This window comes from Leopardus geoffroyi, chromosome A2 (assembly GCF_018350155.1).
Source record: "Leopardus geoffroyi isolate Oge1 chromosome A2, O.geoffroyi_Oge1_pat1.0, whole genome shotgun sequence".
Taxonomy (NCBI): domain Eukaryota; kingdom Metazoa; phylum Chordata; class Mammalia; order Carnivora; family Felidae; genus Leopardus; species Leopardus geoffroyi.
Genome location: NC_059331.1, coordinates 31,602,663 through 31,624,778, shown reverse-complemented (window position 1 = coordinate 31,624,778; position 22,116 = coordinate 31,602,663). Strand labels below are relative to the sequence as shown.

General features: G+C 42.9%; 1 long non-coding RNA gene across 1 annotated transcript; it reads right to left on the bottom strand.

The window, feature by feature from the left end:
* Window positions 1-1,963: 1,963 nt before the first annotated feature.
* Window positions 1,964-21,603, bottom strand: LOC123607590. Its single transcript, XR_006716788.1, has 2 exons — window positions 21,314-21,603; window positions 1,964-2,271 (listed from the first exon to the last, which is right to left on the bottom strand). It is a non-coding gene; the product is annotated as an uncharacterized LOC123607590 (long non-coding RNA).
* Window positions 21,604-22,116: the final 513 nt, after the last annotated feature.

Here is a 22,116-nt window from a genome sequence, read left to right as displayed (position 1 = left end):
TTCGGCTCAGGTCATGACCTCGCCGTTGGTGAGATCAAGCCCTGCCTCAGGCTCTGCGCTGACAGTGTGGAGCCTCCTTGGGATTCTCTCACTCTCTCTCTCTCTCTCTGTTCCTCCCCTGCTTATACTCTCTCTCTCAAATTAAATAAACTTTTAAAAACATTTAATAAATTAAAAAAAAAATTTGTGTGTTCTTAGCTTGGGAGGTAGAGCTACTCTTTTACTCAAATTGCTCATTCTTTAATATCATAGGGGCATCTAAGTGGCTCATTCGGTTGGGCATCTGACGTCGGTTCAGGTCATGATCTCACAGTTGGTTCATGAGTTCGAGCCCCGCATCAGGCTCTGTGTGGACAGCTCAGAGCCTGGAGCCTGCTTCGGATTCTGGGTCTCCCTCTCTCTCTGCCCCTCCCCTGCTCATGCTCTGTCTCGCTCAAAATAAATAAACATTAAAAATAATTTAATATAACAATTAAAAAAAAAACACCAGGCTCTCAGATCCAAGGCAGCAAGAAGACGGGACACCAGAGAATCTGTAGTTTTAAAATAAAAGCCCCAGCATGATTCTTGGGGCACAGCCAGGCTTGGGGACTGCTTGTGTGCATGGGGGTACACGTCTAGGAGATCCCATTAGAGAGGCAGGGAGGGTTTTCACAGATCATCTCCTGAGGACCCCATGCTTCTGTTTTGGGGTCTTCCTTCTGGCGACAGCCTCATAGAGAGCCCTGAATCTACAGTGAACTTCACTCTTATCCCATACCTAAGCCCAGTGCCGAAAGCTTAGCCCCAGTATCACACTCTGAGTAGATCACAAGAATCGATGTCGTATGGACATTTTAGGACTGGAAAGATCCTTAAACTTCAGCTTAAGACCTCAAACCCACAAAATCATTTCCTGGCCCACAAAGCCCGGGTGTCCTCCTCAGGAATGGCCTTGGCTCATGGAGAAGACACGTATAAGGTATATATGTCCATGAATTTAGGTTCCTATGCCTCTTGAGTTGATGGCTCAGCCGTGGTCATGGGGGCTCCGGAATCCTGAGTATGTGACACAAGTGAGGTGTAGAAGGAGGGAAGTGATACTCCATCTCTTGGCTAAGTCAGAATGCACACTTGCTGTTGCTAGAATATCTCCCCTTCTTCTATTTTCTCTGTGCTTTTTCCTTCTCTACTTTCTCCTGAAGCCCCATAGTAATTGGAACAGAGTATCCAGGCACAGTTACGGCAAAACTATTTCAGATTACTGCTTTCCGCCCTCTCTCTTTGAGAGAATCTCAAAGCCATTTACCTCCCCTAGCCAACACTCCAACTGCCCTCAACCCCGTCCGTTGCTAATTCAATGAACAGTTTCAAGTGCAAACACCCTGGAGTTTTCCATAAAAACAATGAAGGAGGGCTCTTATCCTGAGCCAGAGGGAAATTCTAGGGCCTTGGCTAGCTCCACAGCCGAGTGGCATGCCCCCCAAAGTCTCCCCTGCACCCTAGTGGAAAAGTGTGATAACCTGGCCCCCCAGAACTAGAATGAGGGACGTGGGTGGCAGACTGAAGGGGCTCTCACATGCCACAGTCCCATCCGCTGACTCCCCACCTCTGTTCTTTCATATGACCTCTTTTTAGAAATACCAATATTCATATAGCACCGTGCAGTAGCTTCGTGTCCAATATCTCGTTTGCTTCCTGCTAGATCCCAACAAGGTGGATGGAGAGCCATCATTTCTATTATCCTCATCTACATCTGGTGGAAATGAGGCTGAGAAACTAGTCAGGTGACCTCCTGAGACTCAGCTAAGTCATAGAATATACGGTACTTGACCCCAAGTATGACTCCAAATCTCTTTTTCCCCAAACCCACCACACCACTTCCTCACCTTGCTGAAATTATTAAGTAACCCCCTCTTTCCCATACCTTAAATATCCAGCCTTTAATCTTTGACGATGAGCTGCGAAAAACAATCTTATGTGATTGACATGGCACCTGACGGATGCTGCTTTATTTTTGTGTTTGCTCTTACTGTTAACTGCTTTGCCTCTGCCTCGTTTGTCACTTCATGTGGGGGCTTTTACTTTATACTCTGTGCATCACAGATTATTCAGGGCAAAGAGTTTTACAAATGTGTTTGGGAAAATGTGAACTGAATTGGCAAGACGTATTTTCCCCCCGTAAGTGGAAATTATTGTTCGGTTGATGGGCTGGTTTGTCTTCTTCATTCCGAGGACACTTCGGCAATGAGTTTGGAAGTTGCTCCTGAGCCAACAGAACAAATAGCGCACCTGAGAATTAAAGCAGAGAAATGTCTTGCATTTTGTGATAAGCGTATGGTTCTCCAGTTAAGGAAAACTTTCCTGTTCTAAAAAAAATTTAGCATGGACTAAAGCCAGGCCCATGAGCAGCAGGAGAATATCATTACTGCTCGCAGAATTCTCTGGAGCCTGGATTTTTGTTCCTGACAAAATGGGGAGGGCTGCTCTTTGCTCACAGAAAACATCTCCCCAGGGGCGCCTGGGTGGCTCAGTTGATTGAGCATCGCACTCTTGATTTCATTTGGGGTCATGATCTCAGCAGTTTATGGGTTTGAGCCTTGATTCAGGGTCTGCAGTGGGAGCAAAGAGGCTGCTTGGGATTCTCTGTCTGCCTCTCTCTCTCTCTCAAAAATAAAATAAACATTTTTTTTAATTAAAAAGGAAAAGAAAACTTTTTCCCAGTTGAGGAAGCCTCGGTATATTTTTAGAGAGTTTTGCAGGTGTCAGCAACTGGTAAGAAATAAAAAATACTCATTAGCAATAAGAATGGAGGGAAGAAAAGGGAGGAGAGCTTCAAGTTAGCAAGTTAGGTTATTTGCTTGGGCAATTTTGCTGATTTGCAGTATTTGGTTAAAATCCAGTGAGTTACTAGGATGCCTTGGTGGCTCAGTCGGTTAGGCATCTGACTCTTGGTTTCTACTTAGGTCATGATCTCATGGTCATGTGATACAGCCCCATGTCAGGCTCCTTGCTAAGAGGCTGGAGATTGCTTGAAATTCTCTCTCTCTCTGCCCCTCCCCCGCTCGTACATGCACGCTCTCTTTTTCTTTTTCTTTTTTTTTCAATATATGAAATTTATTGTCAAATTGGTTTCCATACAACACCCAGTGCTCATCCCAAAAGGTGCCCTCCTCAATACCCATCACCCACCACCCCCTCCCTCCCACCCCCCATCAACCCTCAGTTTGTTCTCAGTTTTTAAGTCTCTTATGCTTTCACTCACTCCTACTCTAACCTCTTTTTTTTTTCCTTCCCCTCCCCTATGGGTTTCTGTTAAGTTTCTCAGGATCCACATAAGAGTGAAACCATATGGTATCTGTCTTTCTCTGTATGGCTTATTTCGCTTAGCATCACACTCTCCAGTTCCATCCACGTTGCTACAAAAGGCCATATTTCATTTTTTCTCATTGCCACGTAGTATTCCATTGTGTATATAAACCACAATTTCTTTATCCATTCATCAGTTGATGGACATTTAGGCTCTTTCCATAATTTGGCTATTGTTGAGAGTGCTGCTATAAACATTGGGGTACAAGTGCCCCTATGCATCAGTACTCCTGTATCCCTTGGATAAATTCCTAGCAGTGCTATTGCTGGGTCATAGGGTAGGTCTATTTTTAATTTTCTGAGGAACGTCCACACTGTTTTCCAGAGTGGCTGCACCAATTTGCATTCCCACCAACAGTGCAAGAGGGTTCCCGTTTCTCCACATCCTCTCCAGCATCTATAGTCTCCTGATTTGTTCATTTTGGCCACTCTGACTGGCGTGAGGTGATACCTGAGTGTGGTTTTGATTTGTATTTCCCTGATGAGGAGCGACGTTGAGCATCTTTTCATGTGCCTGTTGGCCATCCGGATGTCTTCTTTAGAGAAGTGTCTATTCATGTTTTCTGCCCATTTCTTCACTGGGTTATTTGTTTTTCGGGTGTGGAGTTTGGTGAACTCTTTATAGATTTTGGATACTAGCCCTTTGTCTGATATGTCATTTGCAAATATCTTTTCCCATTCCGTTGGTTACCTTTTAGTTTTGTTGGTTGTTTCCTTTGCTGTGCAGAAGCTTTTTATCTTCATAAGGTCCCAGTAATTCATTTTTGCTTTTAATTCCCTTGCCTTTGAGGATGTGTCGAGTAAGAGATTGCTATGGCTGAGGTCAGAGAGGTCTTTTCCTGCTTTCTCCTCTAGGGTTTTGATGGTTTCCTGTCTCACATTCAGGTCCTTTATCCATTTTGAGTTTATTTTTGTGAATGGTGTGAGAAAGTGGTCTAGTTTCAACCTTCTGCATGTTGCTGTCCAGTTCTCCCAGCCCCATTTGTTAAAGAGACTGTCTTTTTTCCATTGGATGTTCTTTCCTGCTTTGTCAAAGATTAGTTGGTCATACGTTTGTGGGTCTAGTTCTGGGGTTTCTATTCTATTCCATTGGTCTATGTGTCTGTTTTTGTGCTAATACCATGCTGTCTTGATGATGACAGCTTTGTAGTGGAGGCTAAAGTCTGGGATTGTGATGCCTCCTGCTTTGGTCTTCTTCTTCAAAATTCCTTTGGCTATTTGGGGCCTTTTGTGGTTCCATATGAATTTTAGGATTGCTTGTTCTAGTTTCGAGAAGAATGCTGGTGCAATTTTGATTGGGATTGCATTGAATGTGTAGATAGCTTTGGGTAGTATGGACATTTTGACAATATTTAGTCTTCCAATCCATGAGCAGGGAATGTCTTTCCATTTCTTTATATCTTCTTCAATTACCTTCATAAGCTTTCTATAGTTTTCAGCATACAGATCTGTTACATCTTTGGTTAGGTTTATTCCTAGGTATTTTATGCTTCTTGGTGCAATTGTGAACGGGGTCAGTTTCTTTATTTGTCTTTCTGTTGCTTCATTGTTAGTGTATAAGAATGCAACTGATTTCTGTACATTGATTTTGTATCCTGCAACTTGCTGAATTCATGTATCAGTTCTAGCAGACTTTTGGTTGAGTCTATCAGATTTTCCATGTATAATATCATGTCATCTGCAAAAAGCGAAAGCTTGACTTCATCTTTGCCAATTTTGATGCCTTTGATTTCCTTTTGTTGTCTGATTGCTGATGCTAGAACTTCCAGCACTATGTTAAACAACAGAGGTGAGAGTGGGCATCCCTGTCGTGTTCCTGATCTCAGGGAAAAAGCTCTCAGTTTTTCCCCGTTGAGGATGATGTTAGCTGTGGGCTTTTCATAAATGGCTTTTATGATGTTTAAGTATGTTCCTTCTATCCCGACTTTCTCAAGGGTTTTTATTAAGAAAGTGTGCTGAATTTTGTCAAAGGCCTTTTCTGCATCGATTGACAGGATCATATGGTTCTTATCTTTTCTTTTATTAATGTGATGTATCACATTGATTGATTTGCGAATGTTGAACCAGCCCTGCATCCCCAGAATGAATGCCACTTGATCATGGTGAACAATTCTTTTTATATGCTGTTGAATTCTATTTGCTAGTATCTTATTGAGAATTTTTGCCTCCATATTCATCAGGGATATTGGCCTGTAGTTCTCTTTTTTTACTGGGTCTCTGTCTGGTTTAGGAATTAAAGTAATTGGCTTCATAGAATGAGTCTGGAAGTTTTCCTTCCCTTTCTATTTCTTGGAATAGCTTGAGAAGGATAGGCATTATCTCTGCTTTAAACGTCTGGTAGAACTCCCCTGGGAAGCCATCTGGTCCTGGACTCTTATTCGTTGGGAGATTTTTGATAACCGATTCAATTTCTTCACTGGTTATGGGTCTGTTCAAGCTTTCTATTTCCTCCTGATTGAGTTTTGGAAGAGTGTGGGTGTTTAGGAATTTGTCCATTTCTTCCAGGTTGTCCAATTTGTTGGCATATAATTTTTCATAGTATTCCCTGATAATTGTTTGTATCTCTGAGGGATTGGTTGTAATAATTCCATTTTCATTCATGATTTTATCTATTTGGGTCATCTCCCTTTTCTTTTTGAGAAGCCTGGCTAGAGGTTTGTCAATTTTGTTTATTTTTTCAAAAAACCAACTCTTGGTTTCGTTGATCTGCTCTACAGAGTTTTTAGATTCTATATTGTTTATTTCTGCTCTGATATTTATTATTTCTCTTCTTCTGCTGGGTTTAGGCTGCCTTTGCTGTTCTGCTTCTATTTCCTTTAGGTGTGCTGTTAGATTTTGTATTTGGGATTTTTCTTGTTTCTTGAGATAGGCCTGGATTGCAATGTATTTTCCTCTCAGGACTGCCTTCGCTGCATCCCAAAGCGTTTGGATTGTTGTATTTTCATTTTTGTTTGTTTCCATATATTTTTAAATTTCTTCTCTAATTGCCTGGTTGACCCACTCATTCTTTAGTAGGGTGTTCTTTAACCTCCATGCTTTTGGAGGCTTTCCAGATGTTTTCCTGTGGTTGATTTCAAGCTTCATAGCATTGTGGTCTGAAAGTATGCATGGTATAATTTCAATTCTTGTATACTTATGAAGGGCTGCTTTGTGACCCAGTATATGATCTATCTTGGAGAATGTTCCATGTGCACTCGAGAAGAAAGTATATTCTGTTGCTTTGGGATGCAGAGTTCTAAATATATCTGTCAAGTCCATCTGATCCAATGTATCATTCAGGGCCCTTGTTTCTTTATTGACCGTGTGTCTAGATGACCTATCCATTTCTGTAAGTGGAGTGTTAAAGTCCCTTGCAATTACCACATTCTTATCAATAATAATAATAATAATAATTCTCTCTCTCTCTGCCCCTCCCCCAGTCGTACATGCACGCTCTCTTTTTCAAAATTAAAAAAAACAACAACATTTTTTTAAAAGACCCAGTGAGTTATTATATGATAAGATTGATTTCCAAGGATAGAATCAAAAAAGTTGAAAATTTCCTTAATGGACTGCAAAGACAACTAACCTCATGACCAACAGTCTGTCTGGTGACTAAATTCCTTCTGCTCATCTCCAAGTACACTAACCTGACCTTTAGTTTGGCCTGCAGTTGAGGTCCCTAGAGGGTGTCTGTGGACGCTGTGCTTCTGCAGCATTGCATTACGTTTGTCTCAGTGACAGTAACTATCCCTTCTGGTGACGCTGGAGCCACACTGGTACCTGGTGGGATGTGAAGCATGTCTCCTTAATAACTTGGGACGCTGAAGCCACCCTGCTTCCTTTCTTCTCTCCTAAAGTTCAAATGCCCTAGTTTTGTGTCCTGGTCTCATTATTGTTGTTATTACTCTGTTAGTAATCTGTATGCCCAACGTGGGGCTTGAACTCATGACCCTGAGAGCAAGAGTCACAAACTTCATCCACTGAGCCAGCCAGGCACTCCTATCTTGGTCTTTTTTTTCAATGCCAAATTCAATATAAAGCCTGAGGAAACACTGGCGGGTGTCATGGGCAAATGAGCCCATGACCTGGAAATAGGGGTGTAGGCCATTCTGAAGGCAAAGTCGAATCTATCTTGGAATAGCCTGGTCTTTTTTTTTTTTTTTTTTAATTTTTTTTTTTTCAACGTTTATTTATTTTTGGGACAGAGAGAGACAGAGCATGAACGGGGGAGGGGCAGAGAGAGAGGGAGACACAGAATCGGAAACAGGCTCCAGGCTCTGAGCCATCAGCCCAGAGCCTGATGCGGGGCTCGAACTCGCTGCGGGGCTCGAACTCACGGACCGCGAGATCGTGACCTGGCTGAAGTCGGACGCTTAACCGACTGCGCCACCCAGGCGCCCCCCCAGCCTGGTCTTAATAAGAAGCTTGATGCCTCGGTCACTATTGCATGAGAGAGCACAGATAGGGCCCTTATTAATCTGACCTACGGATGACTTTTCCTTCAGGCTCTTATCTTCCCCCCCCTTCACTGGCATTAACCATTTATTAAGTAATCTGGGTCCTTTGCCAGCCCACCTCTCTGAAGGGTACTGAAAAAAGACCCCAGCTTCGTTTCAGTCTTATCTCCATAAGGCAGACAGGAAAATAGCCTTTTGCTGTTTCCTCTTGATTAATAAAGAAGAGCCTTCTAAACACCATGCTTTCTGCCTACGTGAGCAACAGACCATCCTAAAAAATAGAACAAAGGTCTTTGAAGTTCTGTCAATATGGAGCTGACTAAACGTGAAATACTAAGGCGATCAGTTTTGGTATAGACCAAGTTGTCATGACTTTTTCATCACGGAATCGCCCAGAGCTTTGGCGGTAAACATTATCATGTGGCATCTAAAGAGTTACAATGTGCCTGCTTTAATATCAGCCCTCCCCTTTCCCTGCCTTAACCCGCACGCACGCACGCACGCACGCACGCACGGGGCTACGTAGAAGGCAGTGCCAGGTTTTGCTTTACAGTTTGTGAGACACTTTGATGTACATGAACTCACTGGGCTTCACGGAAATGCCGTGGTGGGAGGGGGAGGGGGTCTTCTTTTGCCCATTTTGCAGATGAAGTTAATCAGTCTTGCAAGAGCTTCATACGTTTATTTGCTTCTAGTTCCTCTGATAGAAGGTGAGGCCCTGGCCCCTGCATGTTTTTCTCGCCTCGGACTGGTCGGTCCCATTGCTGTTCATCTGACTGAGGGAAAGCTATCACTGTTGTTTAGAAAAAACGAGATGCCGCCGTGGGCCAGGAGCCCAAGGATGTCCCACAGTGCGGCGCAGAACATGTGAAAACACCAGCGTGTGTATTGATGCACCTGTGATGACTAGAAAGCGTGCTGGAAGCACGTTCACACAACTGGTAACAGCGGTCCCTTCTGGAAAGGTGGAGGTGATGACGGATGGGACCAGCTTTGCCATTTATTTCACATACTTATGTATTCTTTCACTTTGCAATGACAAAGGTTCGTTACATCTGTAATCGGGTTTTCTTGTTTTTCTTTTCTTTTTTTATTAAGTTTTTAGTTTTAACTCCAGTATTGTGAACATGCAGGCGTACAAGATAGTGATTTAACAGTTCTGTACATTCCTCTGTGCTCATCACAATGAGTGTGCTCTTAATCCCTTTCATGCCTTTCACCCACCCCCCCCCCCAGTTCAAATTTTCTTTTACTGAATATAAATAGCTAAAACATCTTCCCTCTTCCCTACCTTAAATCCCTTTTTTCCTTCTGTCTCCAATTCTGTAGACCGGCAATGAGCGAAAAAGACCATAATTGTTCTCCATGTTAAAACTAACCCGCGGTGACACAGGTGCACATGACCCCATGGCACATCACACCTGCTCTTGTGCGAGGCAGTCCGTGAATGTAAAACAAGGAATGAACAAACATTAATACCCTTGTGTGTGAAAGGCTCTTTGCCTGGTCAGCCGCTGTGAGCCATAGGTACATGCAGAGAAGGCATCAGCAGCCGTGGCTCTACTGAGATAAATCCAGACTACCGGACGAGCAAGCGACTTTCCCATGGTCACAGAAAACACGTGGGAGAGTTGCAATGGTGCCTCTTCTGCACCGCCACGCCTCCCGGAAACTATCGTAATACAGCTGTATTTCGGTGAAACGTGAAATCCAGATTAATCAGCATTTGGTTTCTATTTCTGCTCTTGTGAGACCTTTGCGTTGAATTCCTCCTGGCAATAATCTGTGTGATCCTCGCTTGGAGAAATAGGGAGGGTCCCCTGGGAGAAAAACAGGAGCCGTTGGTCAGTGTAATTTTGCTGTTGTTCAATATAAATTTTATTAGCTAAATAGAATTTTTGGTAGCAGAGGCATCGGGTGAGAATTAGTAACAGCAGCCCTCATTGCACTTCAAGCTGCCTCTTAGCCTCGCATGTTCATTCCTGCATTGTCTCTTCTGTTCCACTGTCCTGTCCTTGGCCCAGCCTTTCTCTCAAGGCGGGGGCACAAAGGATCCCACCTGGGAGGAGCAGACGGGTTGCAACTCTAGAGACATCTTTGTTCCCAGATAATACTTCACATCCCCGCCAAGAAAGCCACTCCATTGCACTTAAACTACTTGACTTTTCCAGGGGGTTTGCACTCACACCTTGGGTAAATGGTACTTGAACCCTTAAGGAATGACCCCACTCTCTTATGTGAATCTACGGGTTTGTTAAGGACCAGAAAAAAATAAAATCCTGGAAGGCCACCACAATATTAACGGTGATGATGCAAGGCAAGAAAATTCCTAGTGATTTTTCACTTATTTGTGTTTCTCTAGTGGTTTTCAGATCTTCTACAGGGAACATGTATCTGCTTTTTAGTCAGGATAAAGTGTAAATTTTTTTTAATTGTAAAAAGCAGGAGGCAAAGGCTTACTTGTAGTATTGTCCTTGCTGTATAACAAGGTGCTTTAAAAAAGAACTGGGGGGAAATAAGGCAAAATGTTTATAATGTCTGTTCCTAGGTAAAGTCCTTATGGTTGTTTTTGGTTTTCTTCCTATTTTTCTGTATTTGTCATATTCTCTCTCAAGAGCTTCTGCAGGGTTGTTATCCTTAAATAATAAACGTTTTTACAGGGTTGAAATTTGGTGAGGAATGTGTGCGGTGGGGTGGGGTAGGGGTAACTCTATGAAATTCCAAAATGTTGTTATTTTTCCTGCAGGAATGACGTCTACTCCTAATTCCTGGAATAGCTGAGGTTTCTCCAAGGTACCTAACTTATGCTTGGGGAGTAATACATTTATCTTTTGGGACCTAGCTCAAATACCCTCTTAATTCCTCCCAAACTGATCTAAGTTATATTGCTCACAAAATACATAATGAGTCTCCCTTTCACACCAGATATGGTGATGGTGCTATTTGAAGGACGCTATCATCTTTGGGTGGTCTTCGTTCATTGGAGTGCCCCATTGCCCTCACTCCCCCTCTAGACTTCTATCTCAGGGGCTACAGTCGTCAAAGGGGTCCAGACAGATTCCACAAGTCCTTCCATGCTCTTCCATTCTTTCCTTCCTTCTTTTGCTCCACATGTGGAGCTAGGTTGATAGCTTCAGTCCCTATTAACATAAGTGAGATTTCACATATGAAACAACATGAAGACCCTTTGGCTTAGCAAGTGACCTACGTCATTTTAAAAATGGTATTAAATGCAGTAGCTGGAAGTGAGAGCAGAAACCTGACGCAATTCCCATAAGAAAGGTCAGCATTACCTTCCTAAGTCTGAGTCCTCTGTCTCTTGGTTCATCCTTGAAATCATGACTGAATCTGATCTAGCCATCACTGCTCTGGAAAAAAAATTCCTTTGGCCAGCCGCATCTACTTGGAGACCTTATTTCATGAAATACTTAAGGTCTTTGGCAAACATCTATGAATTAACCTATTAGGCTAGATCCCTTTTTTTTTTTTTTTTAACATATAGAGTTCTGATTTTAGGTCTTTGTTGAAAACTAGAATTCTTTGCTTTAAATGAATACGTGAAACAAATCAAGGGAGGAATATTTTTTTTCTAGGAGGAGGAAACAGTGACTGTAAACTACAGATGTAAATCAGAGCAGCTTACCAGCCTCAAAAAAAGAAATCTGTTTTTGGAACTAAACATTCCTTCTTTGACTCAATACAGTAAATGCAATATGGTAACACAAACCATTTAAGTAAATACCAGCTCTAATAATAGCTGTGTATCCATTGGAAAGTATTTTTATCATGTGTGTACTAGCTCCCCAGCCATAGCCTTTATCAAGCAGAGCAAAACGTGTGATCACTCTGGCCCTGTTTCAGAGAAAGAGATGATTGATTGTTTGATCCCTGGAAGCATCAATACTGCTTAATGGGTCCTTAGCGTGAAGAATAATGGAGGAAAAAACACTGTGTGTCAGTTGATAGCCTCCATGGCTAAGGAGAAGGGTTTGGGGGGCGGGGGGAAGAGTAGAACAAGAAAAGAGATTTAATTCCCCAATTAATCTCACTCTGCTCTGACATAATTCTGGATGGCATAGAATAGTAAAAATCAGCATGCCCCACATTCACATTCTTCTCCTCCATCCTGTCTCCTATCCATCTCTGTCAGATTTTTCCCTATAGAACGAGGACAGGATTCCTCAAGGACTCGTGAGAGAGAGAGAAAAGAAGGAGTCCTCCCTAAATTTTGTAGTATATGATTCAGTTTTCACCTGAAGTTATCTCTAGGTGGTCCTATGAGGTTAAAGGTATTCTTCTCACAGTGCTTTTAAATATGCCCATACTCTCTAAATTCACTTTAAAAAATGGACCCTAATTCCCACTCCCTTGGGTGTGGGTTGGATTAGGTGACTTGATTCTAACTAATGAAATATGGCATGAGACTTTTGAAACTAAATCAGAAAAGTTATAGTTCCCCTACCCCCTCTTGTCACTCAGTCTCAGGGAAGTCAATAGCCATATCAAGAGAACACTTAAGTGGTCCTGTGAAGGAGTCTGTGTGGTGAGGGACTTCTACCAAGAACCTGTAAGGAACTGAGTCCTATGGCCAGTAGCCACATGAAGGAGCCATCTTGGAAGCAGGCCCTCCCACCACAGCCAAGCCTTCAGATGACTTCCGTCCAACATCCTCAGGAGAGACTGAGGTCGAACCGGTGAGCTCAGCCACTCCCTCTTCCAAAGAAACTTCATGACATCATAAAAATGTGTTGATCTAACTGCTGAGATCACTTCATTGATAACTTTTCTCTTGAGGGCTAGATAAGAGCACATTCCTCTTGAGTGGGTTGTCTACGAATTTAAACCTTGGGCTTGTTTCTGATTTACTGTGAAGAATTGTGTACCTTCATGATTCTATATTTGAGGGAGATGTGGGCTCCCCAGCCGCTTTTGTACAGACGTAGTCACTTTCACATCATTCAGCTGTGTCCTTGCCACCTGTGATGGGGTAGACACCAGCTATCCTCTTTATCAGCTCGTTTTATTTTGTTTTTATTTTTTAGAGAGAAAAAGAGAGCATGAGTGGATGAGAGGGGCAGAAGGAAAGAGAGAGAGAAGAGAGAGAGAGAATCTTAGGTAAGCTCCCTGCTCAGCACAGAGCCCAACATGAAGCTTGATCCGACAACCCTGGGATCATGACCTGAGCCAAAATCAAGAGTCAGATGCTCACTGACTGAGTCAGCCAGGCACCCCTCAGTCACCTCATTTTATTGATATGTCAAAAGTGGCCTAGTTGTGTCCCAAATGGCAGTTAGTAGCAGAAATGTCAGTGTTTGATTAGGATGGATAACTTCAATCGTTTAGATGTGGTAAGTTTTAATAAATGGAGTAGTATCAGGGACCAGAGTTCCTCTTAGAAAGAGAACTGTCTCTGTTTGAAAAAAAATACCTTGATGAGTTTCCAAAGGAAAAGATAAGGCTGGGGCACCTGGGTGGCTCAGCTGGGTGAGCATTTGACTGTTGATTTTGGCTCAGGTCGTGATCTTATAGTTTGTGAGTTCCAAACCCCACGTTGGGCTCTGTGCTGACAGCATGGAGCCTGCTTGGTAGTCTCTCTCTCCCTCTCTCCTTCTCTCTGACCGCCCCCCCCCCCCCACTCATGGTCTCTCTCCCACTCTCTTTCTCAAAATAAATAAACTTAAAAAAAAAAAGAATAGGATTTTCTAGTGTTAGGTTTTTAGCGGTTTGAATTTCAGCGATAGAAATCTTCTATTATGTCTATCTCTGTACACATCTTCTTCAAGACTTTCAGTAAGTGTCCTGGTTGTGTAAGAGATTCATTCGAAGGAAATTAAGAAAACACCGAGAAGGCATGGGAACTGAGGTGGCAGAAGATTGATCCCGACCTGGGAATTCAGGGCCATGGTGATTCACAAACACCTAAGTCCCCGAGGAACTGAGAGAAGTCTCGGGGACAGCAGTGGACTTCTCAGAATCTGTGAGAAGCACATGTGGTTCAAACAAGGGAGCCCAGGTGACCCCTATATTTTGTGCATAGCTCATCTCAGCCTTTCAAATGATTATGAATCCAAACAACGGAATTTTGCTCATGGCCACATGTTTTCCTTTGCTTCTATGTTTGGAGATCTCTCACTCCGGATTGTGATGTAACTTGGGCTTTATTTTCTCATGACTTTCTCTGCAACGTACGCATAGTGATTATCATCTCGTACCTTGAGTCCATCCTTTGTGTATCCAGTATGTGTGTCCCTTAACTTGCTCTCACGTTTTACACACATTAATCTACATGTCAGCTCTAAGAGGTAGACTCCATTACTATCATCATTTTAGAGATAAAGAAACTGAGACTTGGTGACGTTGCCTAAACGTTCCAAGACACACAGCTAATAGGGATATTGGGATTCAAATTTGGCCTTGTTCAGCTGAACAGCCTCCCCTGTTGAGTGAGGTGCTGAGCTGTCTTCCCACCGAAAAGGGGTGAAATTTTGCAAAGTGTCCCAAGGAGGAAAAGGCCTGTCAGGAAAAGGCCTGACAACAAAGCAGTGGGTTGGAGGCCAAATAGAAAATAACAGGCAGCCAAAACGGATTAAACAAAATGTGTTAAGTCAATACCTGAACTGGAGAGATCATTGACGTCAGGAATCATCTAGAAAGGCTTCTTGGAGGAGGTGGGATTGGAGATGGGTGCTGAAGAATAGAACCGAGGGAGGCAGGAAATATTCTAAGCAGGGACACATCAGGGCGATTACAGCCAGACAGGTGGGAATGTTCTGGCATATTTGCAGGACAAACTGGCCCACCTAGGATGGAGTACAGTTGCTGGTGTATTGGAAGAGAAAGCTGGATGAACGTGGAGAGAAGATGGGGCATTAGGAGAGATCGTGGCTGCCGAGGGAAGAACAGGGAGGAGCCTAAGACTCGAGCTGGGCCACGCTGGCTCAGAGCAGTTTGCATTTGGGGCTCCCTTTGCTCTTGAGATGCTGTAATATCCTGCTGAATCCTGTTTCCTTCTAGGAGCAGGTTCATTTCTTACTCTTCCCAACATCTGCCCCCATTCGTAGCATGGTACCTGATGCAAGAGGCACTCACTGAATACGTGAATGGTCAAAATATGAAGAAAGAACGTAGAGTAATGGTAGAGTCAGATACACCTGACTGCCCACTTCCTTTTCACTTATTGTCTTGGTACCTTTGGACATGTTTCTTCCCAAACCTCAGTGTCCTTGTCCAGAAAACATGATGAATAGCAGCTACAACCTCATTGGGTTGTTGTGAGTGTTAGATGAAAAAAATGTGTGTAAAATATTTACTGTGGTGCCTCCTACAAAATAAGCTCTCAGTATGATGTGTTAATGTCATGAATCAGCTATAAGGAGTCCAGACCAAGAGAATAGAAGCCCTAGAAATTTGGAAAAATCTTAGGGAGAATGGTAAACCTTCCTCAGAAACCAGGATAGGGCCTCAAGCTAAATTTTGGCTAAGTCTTAAAGTGGAATGTTGACCTCAGCTGGCCTCTCCATTATAATTGGAGAAATACCCCGGACTGTGATGGTGGAGGGCCTCGAATGTTCCGCCAAGGATTTTGTAGAGTAAAGTAGTGACCAGACTGTATCTCTTTCAGAACAGTATATCTAGTGGCCATGTGAGTGACGGCTTAGGGAATAGCAGGAGTACAGAAGTTCATGGAGAGGCCACTGCAATAGTCCTAGTAGAGGTGATGAGGATTTGCAGTAATGCTCTGATTATGAGAATGTAGAGAAGTTTGAATTAAGAGGCTATGACAAGAAACTACCCTGGACTTAGAGACTGAATGTATATTGAAGCTAGATAAGGGGAGAAGGCAAGAATAACCAGGGTTTATTTGAGCATCTGGCTGGCTGGTAATACTGGGGACGGGAGCAAGGACAAAGGCAAAATACATGAGGATTTCAGTTAGGCAACTGGATGATTCCATTAACCAAAAGAGAAATTAAGAGTGGATGGATCTCATCCACCTCTTTATAATATTTCCTTTTAGGAACACTTACCCAGACATTGAAGGATGTCTCTGACTTGCTCAACTTCCAATGGACTTTACCCCCAACCAAAAAAAAAGGGAAAAAGAAAATGCCTTAAGTTGGTTCTCTCTTTCACCTCGCACCTCTCTCCACCCTGTATGTCACCTCTAGTCTTGGAAGAGAGAACTTTGCCTCGGGGAGGCCTATAGTTACAATGACAATTTCTGTGTCATAGAAAATCTTCCTCCCTCCAACTCATGACCCACTCACAAGAAGAAAGATTCAAATTAGGTCAACAATAGAGTGAAATTTCTACCAGCAAAAGAATCTGTGATTGGACTTGGCTTGTATGTGCATGTGTGCACGCGTGTGCATCACCCCGGATCCACACACATAGAGAAAAACACAGATACAGAACACACAGCACTTCAGAAAACTCCCTTTGAATCAGTCTTGGCATCACCATGGTAACATGAACAAAAGCCGTCCTCCTAATCATGGAGGGGAAACCTGCGGTTTTGCGATAGGCACCCCTCAGGAGGATTTCAGCCACCCTGGGACCATTTCAGCCTATGACCCTCCAATAACCTCACGGGCTCTGTTTATCTCAGACTCTCTGTAATCTTCATCGTATCTGTTCTTTCGATCAGCCTTCTCCTAGGACCACGGCACTCCAGCTCTCATGCTTGGCCGTGGTTCTAATTTCCGGGGGGAAAATGGTTCTCTCTAAGGTTCTTTTGACCACTGCAAGTGGGGCCTTTCCTCACTTAGGGGATTGTGGTACAGAATAATTCTGCTGGACTTTAAAGTTATTTGAAATTATATGTCATTTTAGAACTAATCTTTAAAAAGAGGCTTCAAAATGCCAGCAACATCCATTTCTTGGGTTACTTATGCATGCACTCATGAAAATGACGTGTCTGTGACCTACAGACTCGAAATACCAAGTCAAAGGTCTGCTACCTGTGTGTGAGGTTGAAGAAAGCCTACTCGGTCCCTGCAAAAGAAAATCAATCTGGCCTTTATTATTTTTCTTGGAAGAATCAGAAATAGCATTCATTAGAGAAACCCACTTTGCTCCAACTCCAAAGGGATTTCAAATTTTCCAAGTGTACTTAAATAGTGTATCTCTGGTAATAGTTGTCCTAAGGGAGAGGTCCCTTCTTCCAAATAACATTTAAAAAATCTTCAAAGGCTTCTATCTGCTAAAACTGATACGAAAATTGCATTTTACTTAAGAAATCATCTTTAAGTGCCAAACCGTTTTTTTTTTCCTTTGTCTTGGATATACAGCATTACCTACAAATGTCATTCTAACCCTTTAAAAATCAATGATTTTCATTTGAGGAGCAGTTGAAACAGAACTTGTTCTAATGAAAAAGTTAACAGTGTATTAATTTCAGGGTTTTACAGTGAAGGTAGGCATCTGTGTATTCATACAAACGTATGCACATATATGCTTATATGTACAGGTGCATACGTACACATAATTGTGTGTAAGGATACATGGGTATTATACGGTACAGAGGTAAAGAGGATGGGGTCTGGAATTAAACTGTCATGGTGTGATTTCTGCCTCCCGTGTGACTTCGTGTAAGTTACTTCTCTGTCTCTCAGTTCCATCTGTAAAATGGGAATAAGGATAGCAACCGCGTCATAGACCTGCGTGGTAATTAACAAGTTAATAAACACTTCATGCTTAGAGCCTGCCACATAGTAAGCGCTCAGTAGATATTAGCCAGTTTTATTAGAAGTAGTCTAAATGACCGATATTTTAAAAAATTGACTTCCCTGCAAAGGAAAAACATTTCACTTACCGGTGTGCTTTGCATAGTGTACCAATTAGTAATGGTAATAGGTAGCCTCTTGCTGTCATTTGCTGTGACAGGAGAGCGAGAATAAATGGTGTCCTTCTACTGTGGTATTCTCTGCTTTCACCCCTCTGAGAGTTGAATCTGGTTCCAAGGTTTTCTTTTTCTTTTTAGTATTTATTTATTTTTGAGAAAGAGAGAGAACACAAGCAGGGAAGGGGCAGAGAGAGAGGGAGACACAGAATCCGAAGCAGACTCCAGGCTCCGAGCTGTCAGCACAGAGCCCAACACAGGGCTCAAACCCATGAACTTGGAAATCATGACCTGAGCTGAAGCACACGCTTAACCAGCTGAGCCACCCAGGCGCCCCTGGTTCAAGATTTTCTTTTGCACAGTTAGCGGCTCAGGGGGACATTCCACCCTTAAAGGCTTCAGCTTCTGAAGGAGCAAGTGAAATCAACACAGAGAAACCTGGTGCAGGGCGGTGACTCTTTGGAATTGTTGGCAGTGGTCTGGATGGTGGTGTTTGACCCTGTTTTGAAAATTGTTTTCGTTGTTGGTGTCACCAGAAAGAATGTGGAGCTTCTAGAATGGATACGTATGATTCAAGCAGGGTTGGAATTTCAGAAAAGGCTCTCTCCAGGGAAGATGATTTGTAGGGGTGCTTGTTTTCAACTTCAGAGTAAGTGGTGGTTGATGATGACAGGGGTTGCGGTGGTGAGCCTTTCTTCAGTTTATTAGTATCTCAGAAGCTACACACATACTGCTAATCTTAACAAAATCTGGACTCGGGAAAAGGTAATGGAATGAAATAAAGTTAAGAAAGAGGGAGTGGCTCCTGTACCTTGAGCTCTCCCTCTGGGTCGAGGACTGGCCTCAGCACGTCCCTTCCCTACAGAACCACCCAGGGAGGGCCCAAGGAGGCCTCTGATAGCCTGAGGTTCAGTCCACATTTCTACTTTTGGGTTTTTAGACAGCTTTGAAATAACACTGTTCTCTAGCCATGTAGAGAGTGCTCTTCCTCTCATTTTTAATAGACTTTATATTTAGAAAGCTTTTTTTTTTTTTAACAGACAAATGGAACAGATAGAACAGAGGGTTCTGATATACCAGGTGCCAAGTCTCCCATTTGCTAATATTTTAATTAGTATGGTGCATTTGTTACAGCTAATGAATCAATATTGATGTATTGTAATTAACTAAAGTCCGTACTCTATTCCTATTGTCTTAGTTTTTACTAACGTCTCGCTCTGTCTTTTTTTAAAAGTTTATTTCTTTCTCTTAGAGAGGGGGAGGGTGCAGAGAGAGAGAGAGGGAGAAAGAATCCCAAGCAGGGTCTGCACTGTCAGTATCACGAACCGTGAGGTTGTGACCTGAGCCAAAATCAAGAGTCGGATGCTTAACGGAGCCACCCAGGCACCCCTGTCTTTTTTTTTTTTTTTTCTTAACCTAATGTCTTTACTTTATTCAGATTGTCTTCGTTTTACCTAAAGCTCCAGGACAGCAGATGACATTTAGTTACATATCTCTTTAGGTTCCTCTTGGCCCCACTTTTCCATATAGCGCTTTTCAGAGGGAACCCCCTGTATACAGCCCACATTTAAGGAGTGGGGAGTCCTGCTCTCCCTCCTTGAGGGCAGAATGTCTACATAAATTATTTGGAGTCCTTCTTCATGGGAGAATTGTAAAGTCATTTTTCAAGTGAGACTGTACGAGAAAATTGGCCAAAGAGAAAATTATGCTCAACAGATGTGTAGAGACGAAGAGGAAGTATTGAAAATAACAAAGAAAAAAGAAGTCTGAGGAACATTTTTCATCTAATTATAAAATCTACTGAATAATCAGACAAGGGCTCAGAAATATGTCCAAAAATGTTAATTGCTTATAATACCTAAAAACAGAAAGCAAGTAAAATATCCAAAAAAATCATGGTATAATCATATAGCTGTAAGTCAAAACCATTTTTATATGTGTGTATATAAATTTATTGGCATAGAAACAATCTGCTGGTAAATGAATTATATATAATATGAGTACCCTCATGTAAGTACACACACCTAAATGCTTAAATGAGTATACACGTGTATAAAAATATACTTACGATATAAGTATATTATATACGTGTGTGTGTGTGTGTGTGTGTGTGTGTGTGTAAACATCTGCAAGGCTAGCTTATACCAAAAAAAAAAAATCATTATCTCCAGCTGGTAGGCTTATATGTCATTTAGAATATTCCTTTTTTTTTAGAGTTCATTTATTTACTTACTTATTTGAAAGAGAGAGAAAAGAGAGAGAATCCCAAGCAGGCTCCATGCTGTCTGCATGGAGCCCAACCCAGGGTTCAATCCACGAACCATGAGATCATGACCTAAGCTGAAACCAAGAGTTGGACGCTCAACCAAGTGAGCCACTGAGGCACCCCTAGAATATTCCTTTTTTTTTTTATTTTTTTAAATTAAAAAAAAAATTTTTTTTAACGTTTATTTATTTTTGAGACAGAGAGAGACAGAGCATGAATGGGGGAGGGTCAGAGAGAAGGAGACACAGAATCTGAAACAGGCTCCAGGCTCTGAGCTGTCAGCCCAGAGCCCGACTCGGGGCTCAAACTCACGGACCATGAGATCATGACCCGAGCCGAAGTTGGCCGCTTAACTGACTGAGCCACCCAGGCGCCCCTAGAGTATTCCTTTTTAATACCTGTACATACTTTCTATTTTCTTCAACATTTTTTATTCTCCCAGTAAAACCTGAAAATTAACAGTAAAATTGCTTAAAACAAAAGGTATACTGACAAATAGAACACTAGCACATAGTGTTAGTAATCCAAATCATTAAAACCTCACTACATAACAGCAGTTTCTGAAACCCCTACTAGGACTTGGAATAAAGATGGAGGGCAAGAACTTCACCAGTGCTTTTATGCTATTTCTCTAACACCGTTAATCCTGACCAGAGAGCCCTCCATCCATCCTGGGACACTAGACTCCGAGACCCCGTGGAATAACGTGCTCAATGGCCCCAGCCTTCTCCCATCTCCTCTGTTGCCCTGTGTGCCTTCCTTCAGCTCCTCACAAACTCACTGTGCCCTACAGTCCTCTCCTCTGGACTTCCCACCTCCTGGTCTCACTCCCTCCACCCACCCGAACTTTCTCTGTGATCTTGTGGGCTACAGCTTGTCCATGGTACACCAGATTCCTTACATCCCCCTGTGAGACCCTTCATCATCTAGCATCCAGACCTCTTCAAATTCAACCTAACCCCTCACTTGAATCAAAAAAGGGTCACTCCTGGGGCACCTGGGTGGTTCAGTCGGTTAAGTATCCGACTCTTGATTTTGGCTCAGGTCATGATCTCATGGTTCATGGGTTTGACCCCCATGTCAGACACTGTGCTGACAGCACGGAGCCTGCTTGGGATTTTCTGTCTTCTCTGTCTCTACCCCTCTCCTGTGCTCTCTCTCTCTCTCTCAAATGAATAAACTTAAAAAAATAAAGCGTGACTCCAAAGTGTCAACATACCGTGTGTACTTTTCCTATATTGCCTTTCCTTCTGCCTTCCTGCACCTCCCCTCCATGCTCTCATCTTGGTTCTCCGTTTTCAGACCCTTCTCTTTGCTTTAGGGTACAAGTTATTCACCCCTCCCCGACACACACACACTTTTCCAGCTACCCCAAAGCCTGGAATTCCCCCACCCCCTCATCTTCCTGTTGTCTCTTACCTGGTTCTTACCGGAAGCTCCCTTGGACTGTTGTATTTTCATTATGTTCCCCAAGAGCTGGCAGGGCTTATTTTTCTTCTAGTCGGGTACTCCTGGTGCCTGGGGTCATGCAATGTATGCATTTGGTCCTCGGCAAATATTTGTTGATGCCCATGACTACCTGGCAGTCAAGATGTAAAGGTGTAGCAGGTGGGATTGAGGGAACAGCCAATCTAATACAAACATAACATTAAAAACCCAGCCACTGGAGCCAGACTGCCTCTGAGCTCCGTTGCCCACGAGCTGAATCATCTTGAACTCCTTCTTCACCCTCTCTGAGTCAGTTTGCTCCTGTGTAAAAAGGGAGTGATGATGGTACTTACACGTAGAGCTGGTTGAGGGCGAAATGAGCTGAGTCATGTGAAGCACTCATTGTTTGCAGGTCATCAGACAAGGTTGGCTGTTATCACAATTAGCTGGTTTGTACACTTTGCCTTCAAAATCACATAGGGTGGGAGCGCAAAGTCTGTCTCACAGACCACTGTGGTGCCAGCACAGTTTAGACGCACACACACTATTGAGGATCCAGGATGATGTTTTGTAGCTATTTTAGATATACCCTCATTTTGTTTCCATCGGGGATGATACAATGACAGACACAGAGATAACCGCCTTGGAAAGAAGAATTTATTACTCACTTTTCTCAAGAGAAGGGGCCATACCACCCCATGCAGGGCCACCTGGGGAAGCCCCGGGATTGATCGGGAGGCAGAAGGAGTGAGAGAAATGCATGGGTGAAGGCCTTTCTTACTACAACGGTGGGC